This window comes from Cyprinus carpio, chromosome A24 (genome assembly GCF_018340385.1).
Source record: "Cyprinus carpio isolate SPL01 chromosome A24, ASM1834038v1, whole genome shotgun sequence".
Classification (NCBI taxonomy): domain Eukaryota; kingdom Metazoa; phylum Chordata; class Actinopteri; order Cypriniformes; family Cyprinidae; genus Cyprinus; species Cyprinus carpio.
The window spans coordinates 8,199,461-8,212,491 of NC_056595.1; the positions used below are offsets into that span (position 1 = coordinate 8,199,461).

General features: G+C 37.4%; 1 long non-coding RNA gene across 1 annotated transcript; it reads right to left on the minus strand.

Moving 5' to 3' along the window:
- Window positions 1–9,714: 9,714 nt before the first annotated feature.
- LOC109080449 lies at window positions 9,715–10,851 on the minus strand. The gene is made up of 3 exons (XR_006153540.1): window positions 10,713–10,851; window positions 10,457–10,586; window positions 9,715–10,103 (listed from the first exon to the last, which is right to left on the minus strand). It is a non-coding gene; the product is annotated as an uncharacterized LOC109080449 (long non-coding RNA).
- Between the last annotated feature and the right edge of the window lie 2,180 nt (window positions 10,852–13,031).

Sequence of the window (13,031 nt, forward strand, 5' to 3'; positions counted from 1 at the left end):
ACCTCGAAGATCACATCTGACCCTGTGTTCACATTCCAGTTTTTGTTCTCCGTTGACATGTCACGACTCAGATTTGCTCAAAAAAAAAAAAAAAAATGTAACAGGCAAATATAAAATAATTCGGCACCTACCGAGCAGTTTTAATGAGCAGCATTACAATTGGCCGATTGGGTGAAAACCGTTCAAACGTACTGGCTGTAGGAATCAGTGGGCCTGGCTCATTATACTATTAGCAAAACGCCGTAAATGACGCGCGCTCTGTGCAACCAAAACGGCGTTTTTTACGCCGTCATATGGCAACATGGACGGCGTAAAAAACTGCGTTTTCATTCACACGTAAAACACATTGACGTATTTTCGCACGTTTTTTACGGCTTTTGTTATCACAACGACGTACGTATTTTGCGGCGCAAATACTGTTTAAAACTCTGTATTTGACAGAATATTTATTTCTTTTTTGTTGTTGTTTAGAACTTACTTAATTGAAGTAATTTAACTTATTTTGTTGTCGAGGCAGCATCTTTATTTTCAGTTTAAGTTTTTCATGTAATAGATTTGTTTTATTTTTATTTTAAATTCTATTTCATTTGAGCCTTTAAAAAGTTTTAGCTAACAATATAGCAGCACTGACATGCACGTGCAATTGTATTACGTCTCCCACATGCACTTCTCTATGCTGTTAAATTTATATATATATATATATATATATATATATATATATATATATATATATATATATATATATATATATTTATAGCTGTTAAATTTTTTTTTATTTGAGTGACAAACGGTTTGATTTTATAATTATTAGACTATTATTATTATTGTTGTTATTTCGTTTTGTTTTGAGAAACAGAAAAATGAAAGTAAGCTAGATGTTCTTTTTTTTCGTGGGTAAAAACAAATAAGCTTAGACTATTCTTTAATATTTCTTTCACATGCGTGGGCGGCATTAGGCCCATTTTTAGTCCGATTATTATATATTATTGACTATACATTGCTATCTTTACCTGAATCGAATCTTTGGGCCTGGGGTATATTCCACGCTTTGTAAGGAATAGGCTGCGCTGAGCGTGGGTGTGCGGCGAGGACAATGCAGATAAGAAGCTCAGACGCCGGGGTCCCGAGAAGTGCAGTGTTGCTCTTTATATGAGATTTATATTTGCAAGAAATATAGTCGCAACAGCCAAACAATATGAAGAAACGATATGACTAATTTGCAGAGCTGTACATCAGATGAACTCTTATTCTGCTTTAATGGGACAGACAGTAAAGACAGGCTGAGTTGAAAAGTGGCGTTTCAGGGCCGCTCACGCACAAATGCATAAGCTCATTTTTTATCCACAAACAAAAAATACGAAAAATATAGCTTAATTTTCGTTTTTCCATTTTTCAGACAGAACGAAATATTAATAATAGTGATGTAATAATAATAAAATCAAACTGTCATTTCTCTTTATTTCTTTTTGTTCGTATTTAGATTTGTCGTTAAATCAAACCTGAGTCACTCAAATAAAGAAATATTCCTAGCCCAGAGTCGGTATTGTTAAAAAAAAAAACTTGTTTGATTTGATCATCTCATATCCTTTTGGTCTGAATGCAGTTATTGGATAGAATATTGTAGTAAGATTGGAGATTAATCCTAATAAACATGACGTTACAGTAAAAATATTACAATACATTTAAAACAGTGTATTCTTATAATTTCAGTAGCGTGCAGATGCTCTTTTATGTCAGGACCGCGGCGACAGCAGCTCGGACAATCGCTTAGCTTGCTAACATTATGTAATCTATAACGGGAAAATCATGTTGTTTTTATGACATGTTATTGAGAAAGAAATATGTCGTTTTAAGGACGTAACATCTCGTTATTACGAGAAAATATGTCGTTTTAACTACACAACTCATTATTTTCACGTGAGCGGAAAAAAAATTATATGTGTGGACAGGGGCGTAGCACCAAATTTTGGGCCCTGGGTACAAACCATCTTGCTGGGCCCCCGTACCAAATACCATAGTGATACCAATGGGTGGGGTATTGCATTTTTATCATAAAAACACTTAAAATGTAAACAAAATAAGCCACACTCTGATTAATATATTTTTGTTTTCTTGTCAAAAGTACTACTACTTACTGAGATGACAAAAGGTCTAGCAGGTCCAAACCTGGACTAAATCAAATATACTGTAAAGCAGTTCTGAACAATGACCATACCAAATGAGAAAAAACTTTGGTCTGAACATTAATAAACACAAACTAAATAATGTCAGTTTTTACTAAATGCCCATTGACGGGTCTTTGCATGCGCAAATTTGCTGATCAGGTCTTTAAAGTCCAGTTTTTTGGCCAACTGACTTTCTACAGAGAGTATGGCAAGGCTGTGGGTTAGTCAATGGGGACCAGCAAATGTTTAATTACCAACCTTCTTTAAGATATCTTCTTTTGTGTTTAGCAGAAGAAAGGAAATCATACAGGTTTGGAACAACTTGAGGGAGAGTAAATGATAACAGAATATTAATTTTTGGGTGAACGATCCCTTTAAAGTTTAAATGTGTACAATAACAGTGTACACATTTTGCTTATTTCCTCTTAACACTTAATTACTAATTACTAAGTGTTAAAACAGGCAATTCCACTAAAAGCTCACCTTGTCTCACTGTCACATCCACCTCACTGTCACTGCTTTCACCTGGCCATGATGAGGGGCCTGCTGCTGCAGGGTCTGAAACTGAAATATATGGCTTCAAATGGTTGCTAAAATATCCTTTATTGTCACAATACCTGTTTTAAAGTGTAGGCTAAGTACAAGATAATTGCTGATTATTTGTCTGTTTAAAATAAATGCAGACTATAGAATCACAGGGTACACTAACCGCCAAACTAGACATTCAGTCTTTGAATTACGTTTTAAAATAAGTCATTTTCAATCATTAAGATGTGCATTAAACTGAGAACAATCCTGTACTTAATGTAAGAGCGTGCGCGAGCTAATTTGCATAACAATGCGGTAAAATAGGCGCTAACGATCTGTGTTTTCGCGGGTGTTACATTTGGACAATGGAGGGAAATATACAGTGTTTTCATGTAAACTTCTGACTCTGGGGAGAACTGCAGCAGAAGAGGAGATGCTGCGCAGCTGCCTGGAGTGGCAGTGTGTTGAGCTCCCAGCTCCGCCTCCGTCTGCTTCTCACTACCTGTTATTTACCCAGAAATATTGTTTGCTCGCTATGTAGGGTGTGATACTATAAAGTATTGGTATATTATTCAAATAGAGTACGAACATAAATGTATGCTATTCTGCCTGGAGTAGATATTTATATTAAAACAATGTCAATGCTCGATGATGCATTTGGAGCTCACCTTTCTTTTCAAAAAACTGATTGAGCAACTGCTTGCCCTCAATTGCCTTTCTCTCTTTAATTTTCTTTTCTTTTCGTTTTTGAGCCCCTGATTTTCCTCTCTTCCCCTGTCTTCCTAGTTCACGGCTAACTCCAGGTCCTGTCTCATTAACTGATTCAGCGCAGGTCCGCAGCAGAAGAACCTGGCCTGCGGGTCGTACCATTTACATTGATTCGAGAGGGGTGGTGGGGCCCTGCACAGCATGAAAATGACTTTTTTTTATATACCAAACCAGTGCCTAACTACAAGTTTAGTTTTGCACAGGAACTTTTTTATTTGTATATAAACGCTATACAAATGTTAGTGCATGTATATGTATGTATAGAAAACTGACTTCTAAGGGCCCCCCCTGCCTCGGGCCGTTTGGTACTCGGTACCCTTTACCCCCCCAGTCCGACGCCCCTGTGTGTGGAAGCAATGCCTCACCGTATATTTGTTTGTTAAACAGCAAATAAACTCCCTGTATACCAGAATCAGTTTGGAGCGGGGCTCGAACCAGCGGTTGTAGCAGTGTATAGAGGTCAAAAAGACTAAGGACCATTGCCTCCAACTTCTGTAGCTGCCCAGCTTTTACACACTCTCTGACTTCCGTTATCATGTATGATTTCTTGTATTGGAAATTAAATTACTCAAAGCTAATTGAATATTTTGAACCAGCACTTATGTATATACATAAAAAGGTATTTGGGTAGTAAATGATATATAAACTAGGGTTTATAATTGTTAAATAATTAACAATTACATTAAAGTAGGATAAAGATGTGGAATCGGCCTATGTTCAATGGTTGTAGAGATGAAAATATACAAAAAGTTACTTAATATTTCCTATCAGTTCACAGGTACTTCATCCGCTTAAACGATCTGTGGTAAATTCCCAGCTAACAAAAGTACGTAACTGTTACGTAACTGCAACGTAATCTGGTGACCAAAGTTTCGTCGTGGCGACGTAACTAGTTACGTCGTGGCAACCGGAAAAGTGAAAGGTGCGTATACGTCGCCACAACGTAACTTTGTGACGTTGCCAGTAAGTAACTGCGACGTCGTGGTAACGTCGCGAATCGGTAGTTGTGTGCTGGTAATCAGTTGGTAATTTTTGATAATAATTTATTTTTTATGGGCGGACATGCAGTAGTTTAATCTAATTTATGTCCTCATATGCCCAAACTAATTTAAAGGCTGTTTCAGCAGCTGTGAATGATGAATACAGACGAAATGAATTCAGTTCATTTATTAACAAACAAATATGACCAGTAATACACCCAAATTATTAATAAAAACATAGGATATACAGCAAAATATGAATGAAAGCATTCAGCCCATACAGAAGCACATAGATTAAAATATATTAAAAATAAATAAATGTCCATATATTTAAATATCTTTATCCTTCTGTAAGCATCCAGGATCAAAACATTATGCACAAAAATTCAAGTCTTAGTAGGCACTCAGCCCATTGCATTTAAATATTTAAGAGCCATCATTAACCATGCACACATCAACTAATCACATGCTCCCACAATAATACATCAGCTAATCACACCCTTAACCAAACCACTACAAACAATTAACTGAAAATCATATGCAATATCTTATGAACAGATGTATTATAGCAAATCAGGTTTAATGAATCTCACACCTAACATACAGCATTATGGCCAGTTCACACTGCCAAAAAAACTATTTAAAAAACATGCTTATTTTGTTTGAACTGCTGGAGTATGGCGGTGTGAATTGGCTTTTAGGTGCTTTGGACACCAAAAAAAAACTATTAATGTTAATTGCTAAAACAGTATATATAATGTTTAAGCAATTAACATTAAATTCTTAAATCTTCAGTAATTCTTACTTTCTCTATGCTTGCAATATTCAAGTGTTCATGTCCCTGAGTAATATCTGCATCCACCGAAGTACAGGTCCTTCTCAAAAAATTAGCATATTGTGAAAAAGTTCATTATTTTCCATAATGTAATGATAAAAATTAAACTTTCATATATTTTTAGATTCATTGCAAACCAACTGAAATATTTCAGGTCTTTTATTGTTTTAATACTGATGATTTTGGCATACAGCTCATGAAAACCCAAAATTCCTATCTCAAAAATTAGCATATTTCATCCGACCAATAAAAGAAAAGTGTTTTTTAATACAAAAAAAGTCAACCTTCAAATAATTATGTTCAGTTTATGCACTAAAATCTTGGTCGGGAATCCTTTTGCAGAAATGACTGCTTCAATGCGGCGTGGCATGGAGGCAATCAGCCTGTGGCACTGCTGAGGTGTTATGGAGGCCCAGGATGCTTCGATAGCGGCTTTAAGCTCATCCAGAGTGTTGGGTCTTGCGTCTCTCAACTTTCTCTTCACAATATCCCACAGATTTTTCTATGGGGTTCAGGTCAGGAGAGTTGGCAGGCCAATTGAGCACAGTAATACCATGGTCAGTAAACCATTTACCAGTGGTTTTGGCACTGTGAGCAGGTGCCAGGTCGTGCTGAAAAACGAAATCTTCATCTCCATAAAGCTTTTCAGCAGATGGAAGCATGAAGTGCTCCAAAATCTCCTGATAGCTAGCTGCATTGACCCTGCCCTTGATAAAACACAGTGGACCAACACCAGCAGCTGACATGGCACCCCAGACCATCACTGACTGTGGGTACTTGACACTGGACTTCAGGCATTTTTGGCATTTCCTTCTCCCCAGTCTTCCTCCAGACTCTGGCACCTTGATTTCCGAATGACATGCAAAATTTGCTTTCATCCGAAAAAAGTACTTTGGACCACTGAGCAACAGTCCAGTGCTGCTTCTCTGTAGCCCAGGTCAGGCGCTTCTGCCGCTGTTTCTGGTTCAAAAGCACACGCCTGTGCACGGTGGCTCTGGATGTTTCTACTCCAGACTCAGTCCACTGCTTCCGCAGGTCCCCCAAGGTCTGGAATCGGTCCTTCTCCACAATCTTCCTCAGGGTCCGGTCACCTCTTCTCGTTGTGCAGCGTTTTTTGTCACACTTTTTTCTTCCCACAGACTTCCCACTGAGGTGCCTTGATACAGCACTCTGGGAATAGCCTATTCGTTCAGAAATTTCTTTCTGTGTCTTACCCTCTCACTTGAGGGTGTCAATGATGGCCTTCTGGACAGCAGTCAGGTCGGCAGTCTTACCCATGATTGCGGGGTTTTGAGTAATGAACCAGGCTGGGAGTTTTTAAAAGCCTCAGGAATCTTTTGCAGGTGTTTAGAGTTAATTAGTTGATTCAGATGATTAGGTTAATAGCTCGTTTAGAGAACCTTTTCATGATATGCTAATTTTTTGAGATAGGAATTTTGAGTTTTCATGAGCTGTATGCCAAAAATCATCAGTATTTAAAAAACAATAAAAGACCTGAAATAGTTCAGTTGGTGTGCAATGAATCTAAAATATATGAAAGTTTAATTTTTATCATTACATTATGGAAAATAATGAACTTTTTCACAATATGCTAATTTTTTGAGAAGGACCTGTAGACAGCAGTCCATATGAGAGAGAGGTCTGGTGTGGAGGGTGGATCTGGAACTGAGTTCTGTACAGTTTGTCACATCTCTTGATTATCTGTCTTCACAAACTGCCCTGAAATACAATTCAAACATTAACAATGATTGTTATAAATGTAACGTAAGGCTCTTAGAATCATAATGCTCATTTTGGCCTCTACAAGCTCATTTTGGAAATATAGTTAATATCAGTAATATGCAGCATGCTCAATACAAGGAAGTGGTCAGTACCATCGTCACTTTGAGGTATGATATCAGTGATATATGATATATATATATATATATATATATATATATATATATATATATATGTATGATATATCAGTAAGGCTACTTTAAGAAAAAATTAAATGAATGAAATTAAGTTGTGTTATGCATTCATGAAATAGTTAAACATGCTAAAACAGAATTTTGGTAACAATAATAATAATAAAAAAAAAAATGGTGAAAAAAATAAAAACATTTCATAGGGCCCTAAACATGTATTTTTTTTTTTTTTTTTTTTTTAACTTTTAATAAATTAATGTGAAAATGTATATACTATTAAAAAGGAGTTTAGAAAAATTAAATGGGAAAAAAAAACTTTTTTTTATTAAAGTGGAAATCAGTTTACTAAATAAAAAATTTGACTGACTGCTACTTTAAAGGGATATTATTTGTGTTGTTTATTATTTATTTTTATGTATACTATATATTTTTTTGCAATTACTTGCCTGTCAGTTGAGTTTGTGGCAAAACCTTTTGCAGTGTTTACATGTTGTTTATACCTGCATAAAATGTATTAAAATAGAGGTTTAATTACATAAAGTACAATTTGATTTCAAAATGCTCCTTCATTTTTTTGCATTTTGTGTTTTTCAGTTGAATAAAGACACAATTTTCCCTTTATATTTCATCATTGAGGATTTTCTTTAAAAAAAGTTTAAAAAATCTCGTCTCCTCTCGTTCTCATGAACCCAGTCTCACGTCTCGTCTCCTGGGATAAGGGTCTCGTCACACCCCTAGTAGCCAGACCAAGAGATACAATAGATTTCTTTTGCATATCTGACAGTGTAACTTTAAGCAGAAGTATTTCGAATGATTTAAACCTGTATCCTGTTTTCTGGGTAACATTTAGAATATCACTATATATTGTTGCAACACCTCCCCCACGACCAGTCTGACGGTGGCTCATGTTTATAACAGTAGTTTGGTGGAGTTGACTCATTTAGACCAATATAATCATTTGGTTTTAGCCAGTTTTCAGTCAAGCAGAGTACATCAAAACTATTATCTGTGATCATTTCATTTACAATAACTGCTTTGGGTGTGAGTGATCTAATGATTACGAGCCCAAACTTATTATTATTATTTTTTGTTTGTTTATTAATTTAGCATTTTTCTGGTTTAATCACAATTAGATTTTTTTCTAGAACATGCATTAAATTTATATTTTGACCTCACTATTTGGGGAACAGACCAGTGTGATTTAAAAAAAAAACTGAAAATATTCATTACTGAACATTTTTTCTGTAACTAAGATGAGACGTTGACGAGCTAAAACTAATATCTCATGATAAAAACTATGACAAAATTTACGCTGCGTCTTCGTTAATAAGACGAGATGGGACTATAATGTTATTTGAGGTCTACCGGATATTCAAAATACAGTCGGACTCGTAACACAAAAAGGTTGCGGGTTGGAGTCTCATACCGGCAGGGATTGTAGGTGGGGGGAGTGAATGTACAGCGCTTTCTCCAAACTTCAATACCACGACTGAGGTTCTCTTGAGCAAGGCACCGAACCCCCAACTGCAAAAAATGGCTGCTCACTCCGGGTGTGTGTTCACGGTGTGTGTGCACTTTGGATGGGTTAAATGCAGAGCACGAATTCTGAGTATGGGTCACCATACTTTTTATCACTTTCCTACTAAAGTACCCATCCGAGTCATTAATGTTAACCAACAAAAGATGTTAAATAAATATGTAAAGTGAACCTACTGTATCTGAAAAATGAGTTTAATTTGTATTAGAGTTTAATATCTCTTTCGTATTTGTCTTATTGTCTTATTCTGCATCTTTCAATGATAAATGATAAATTATATATATTATATATGAACAACTATAATTTTTATAAGTTGCTCCCTTTTCACTACTGTTAAAGGTATAGTTCACCCAAAAATGTGATGAAATGTAATTTTTATTAGTTTATTCATTTTTTTTACTGTTAAAGGGATAGTTCACCCAAAATTTAAATTGAATTGATTAGGTCTAAAGAGAGAAGAATTAATTACTATTTTGTTTGAAGACTACATATAATGACTAAAAGTTGAAAAAGTTGAAATGCAATGACTTTTCATAGACTAAAACTATGAAAGACTCAAAAGACTAAAATGTGACTAAGACTATTAATCATTTTCGTCTCAAGATAAAGACTAATGCTAAATCAAAAATGCCTGTCAATATTAACACTGGAACAGACACAGTCTTAATAGATTGGACAGCGCAAGTACTTCTATTTAAGCGGGTAGAACAAAAGCCATCATAGCAGTTATTTGAGAATTGGCTTACTAGTCATATGGAGTGTAGAGTCCTGGAGATGTTGACCGACAGGAGCTCTGCTCCGACTCTGCTGGGGTGCAGGCCATCAGCACTAAAAAGCCTAGGACGCTCCCAGAAAAGATTCCAATTATTAACAAAGAGCAGTTTCTGTTCTTTACACCATGACAATAACCATTCATTTAGAGCAAAAAGTCTACTGAACCTTTCGTGTCCTCATCTATACATGAGAGGTGCTGAGATGATGATCATCGATCAGGCTCCTGAAGTCCCTCTTTAGTGTCAGCGTCTGCCGCAGCTTGGTGTTGTTAACCCCGGCGTGAAGCACGACCACTCCGATGCTCTCTTCACCCTTCAGGATCACGGGTATCTGCGCAGAAATATCAAGAACACGAGCACCAGGGAAACAGTGAGTGTGCACATTACCTTCAGCTAACATAGCACGAACGTGCCGGATGATGGAGTCTCTGATGAACACAGAGTCGTGTTCTGTCTCGTGAAGTGGAGCAAATCGGTTTCCAGTGGAGTTCCCGAAGACCGGAGGCGGCGGGGGGAGAGAGGTTGTCGCCAAGGTTCTGGCTCATGTCTTACACTGTGGCACGGGGTGAAGGACATCTGGGAAGATCACGTCCTGGGTACACCGGGCCTGTGCATTTTAGACTGCGTGCAAGTGACGTCACTGACAGACTCTACAGTGCAGACTTTCAGGTTAAATTAATTAGCTTACTTCCATTTATCTATTGATAAATTATCAGCAAAAACATTTACAAAGCTATCAAAACCGCCCCTTTACACATAAGATGTGATTAAAAGCCCAAACTTTCATTAATAAGAGCTCAAATCTAGTACGTTATGCTATAATTATGTTTCTACGCTAGCGTAATATTTGCTAGCAGACATTTCAGATAATTAAGGAAATATACCATAATCACAGAGGTATAAATATTAACAAAAGTACTTAGAGTCGACTGTGGATGATATTAACATATGTTACTTAACCAATCTGTCGCAGTTGTTGAACTTTTCTTTGGTATAACTGACGAGAAACAGAGAAGTGTCAGACGCGTCCTCTCCTCTCCAGCAGCTGATGTGTCCGCGGTTGCCATGGTAACTCTCAACGGCTAATAGGCTAATAAAAACAATATTATTAAAAAAAAAGGGGTTTTAGCGTCTTTACAGAGTTCAAGACGTTTGTTTTTACTTTGTTTTATACATTTTATCAACCTATTTATTTATTATAAATTGTAAGACTCACCTCAGAAAAGCTAATTCTCCTGTCAGACACAGTTGAAGTGAACAGTGCCTCAAACAAACGCGCTGTCCTCCTGATACAGTATCTGCGGCAGATGAGATCGTGTAGCCAGTCTGTGTCATTATTTCATGTTCATAACTCCTTACGAAATAGAAAGTTTCAGAACTCAGAAAAAATGTATTTCCTTTCTTGTCAATACTGTGCGCGCGGTGTGTCAGCTGTGGAAGCGCGCGCGCTGTGTCACTATATATTAAAAACATGTCCATATTCTGACTTGGTGAAAAGAAACACATTTTATCTTTAAGGAACGTTTAATCTTGTGTCTGAAGTTTAATTACACTTTTTAAATATCACTATACTCAGAAAGCATATAAAGAACGTACAAAAGTTATGGTAATGAAATTACGTGCATACGACGTCGTAGTTACGTTGCCAGTAAGTCATGAAGTGACCAATATATTACGAATAGAGAACCTATCTGGGACGTTCTTGGTTATCTGGTCACGTTGGCAGGACGTACTGACGACGTTGCGAGTTGGTAATGTGATGGTAATGAAATTACGTGCATACGACGTCGTAGTTACGTTGCCAGTAAGTCATGAAGTGACCAATATATTACGAATAGAGAACCTATCTGGGACGTTCTTGGTTATCTGGTCACGTTGGCAGGACGTACTGACGACGTTGCGAGTTGGTAATGTGATGGTAATAAAATTACGGGCATGCGACGTCGTAGTTACGTTGTCAATTGGTAAGTCACGGAATTACCAAAAATTACCAAGACGTTACGTAACTGTTACGTCGTGTGTTAGCAGGGTTAGTCTGGTTTGGTTCTGTTCGTCATTGATTGCGTGAGAACAGTTCAATATTACTGGCTGTGGAAATCAGCAGGCGTGGCTCATTATACTACAAGGAAAACGCTGTAAATAACGCGTGCTTTTGTGCATTCAGAATGGCGTTTTTTACAGCGTCCTGTGGCAAGCCAGACAGCGTTAAAAGCGGCGCTTTTTACAAACACTAAAACGCCGTTTTTTACGTCGTTTTTTACGGTTAACGTGCATTTTTTACGGCGTCTGCTATCAGGACGGCATATTTGACGGTGCTAATACCGTTTTAAACGCCGTAAAAAATGGCGTTTTGTATGTAAACGCGTTTAAGCTAGGCGTAATTCTGACCCTTTTGGCTTGCCATACGTCACCGCCATGATGTTGTGTCTGCTCTGAAACGACAGGGACACACTCTGTACGGATTCGGAGGTTAAGAGACTCCTGAACAAAACCAAACCCCAACGACTCTTTTAAGAGCCACACGATTTCACACAAACAACAAGTTTACCAATAATAATGTTATTTAATATAACGTTACATATATATAAAACACCTTTAGTGAGTGAGTGATGTATGTCACGTCACTTTCACTTTTTAGAGAGACAGGAGAAGGACTGGATGCTGTCATGTCAGTGTGTGTGTGTTGTACAGTGTTTTCTTCCGGCTGTGACTTGTGCTTCTGTTCTGCTGCTTGTTCTTTTACCATGGCAGGACTTGACGTACCTTGCAGCAGGTTAGAGCTTGTTGAGATTTCTCCAGAATGTACCGCAGTTTGTCCTTTTGTTGTGTCTGCTTGAAGTCTTTGTGCTGGTTTGTGGATTGGGGGAAGAATGTTTCCCTAATCTGTGTAGAATTAGGGCATGTTGTTAAAAAGTGCAGTTGTGTTTCCACTTCATGTTGTGGTCAGTGTGGACACAATCTGTCTTCTTCTGGCAGCAGGTCTGTCTGTGTCTGTCTGTCTCTATAGTGAGGTTATGGTCACTGAGTCTGGACATGGTCAGGACTTTTCTTAGTTTAGGGTCTGCCAATTTATATTCTCTGTTTAGAGACAGATAGCATTCTAAGTTACTTTGCTGAACTGTTGCTTCTGTCCAGTGTTTCAGATATTTCTCTTTCTGTGTTTTAATGATTTGATTTAGTCAGGCTGTGGTTTTGGATTGTAAAGTCAGTTCTGAGAGGAGCTGCTGAGGGGCTTTTCTCTGGGTTCAGTTCTTGGTAGTTTAAGGCTTTATGGTGGAGGGTCTCAGTATGACTGCTTTTTAGGTGTGCATGGAATTTAAAGGCTTTTTTTTTATTTATTTTAATTATTAGTGGGCACAGCCCTAATTCTGCTCTGCTCTGTGTGGAGTTTTTCGTTGTACATGGAGAATATTTTCTGCAGAGTCTCTATTGTGTGTTTGTCCCATTTGGTGAAGTCTTGGTTTGTGAGTGGACCCCAGACCTCACATCCACAGAGTGCGATTGGTTCTATGACTAATTGGATTATTTTTAACCA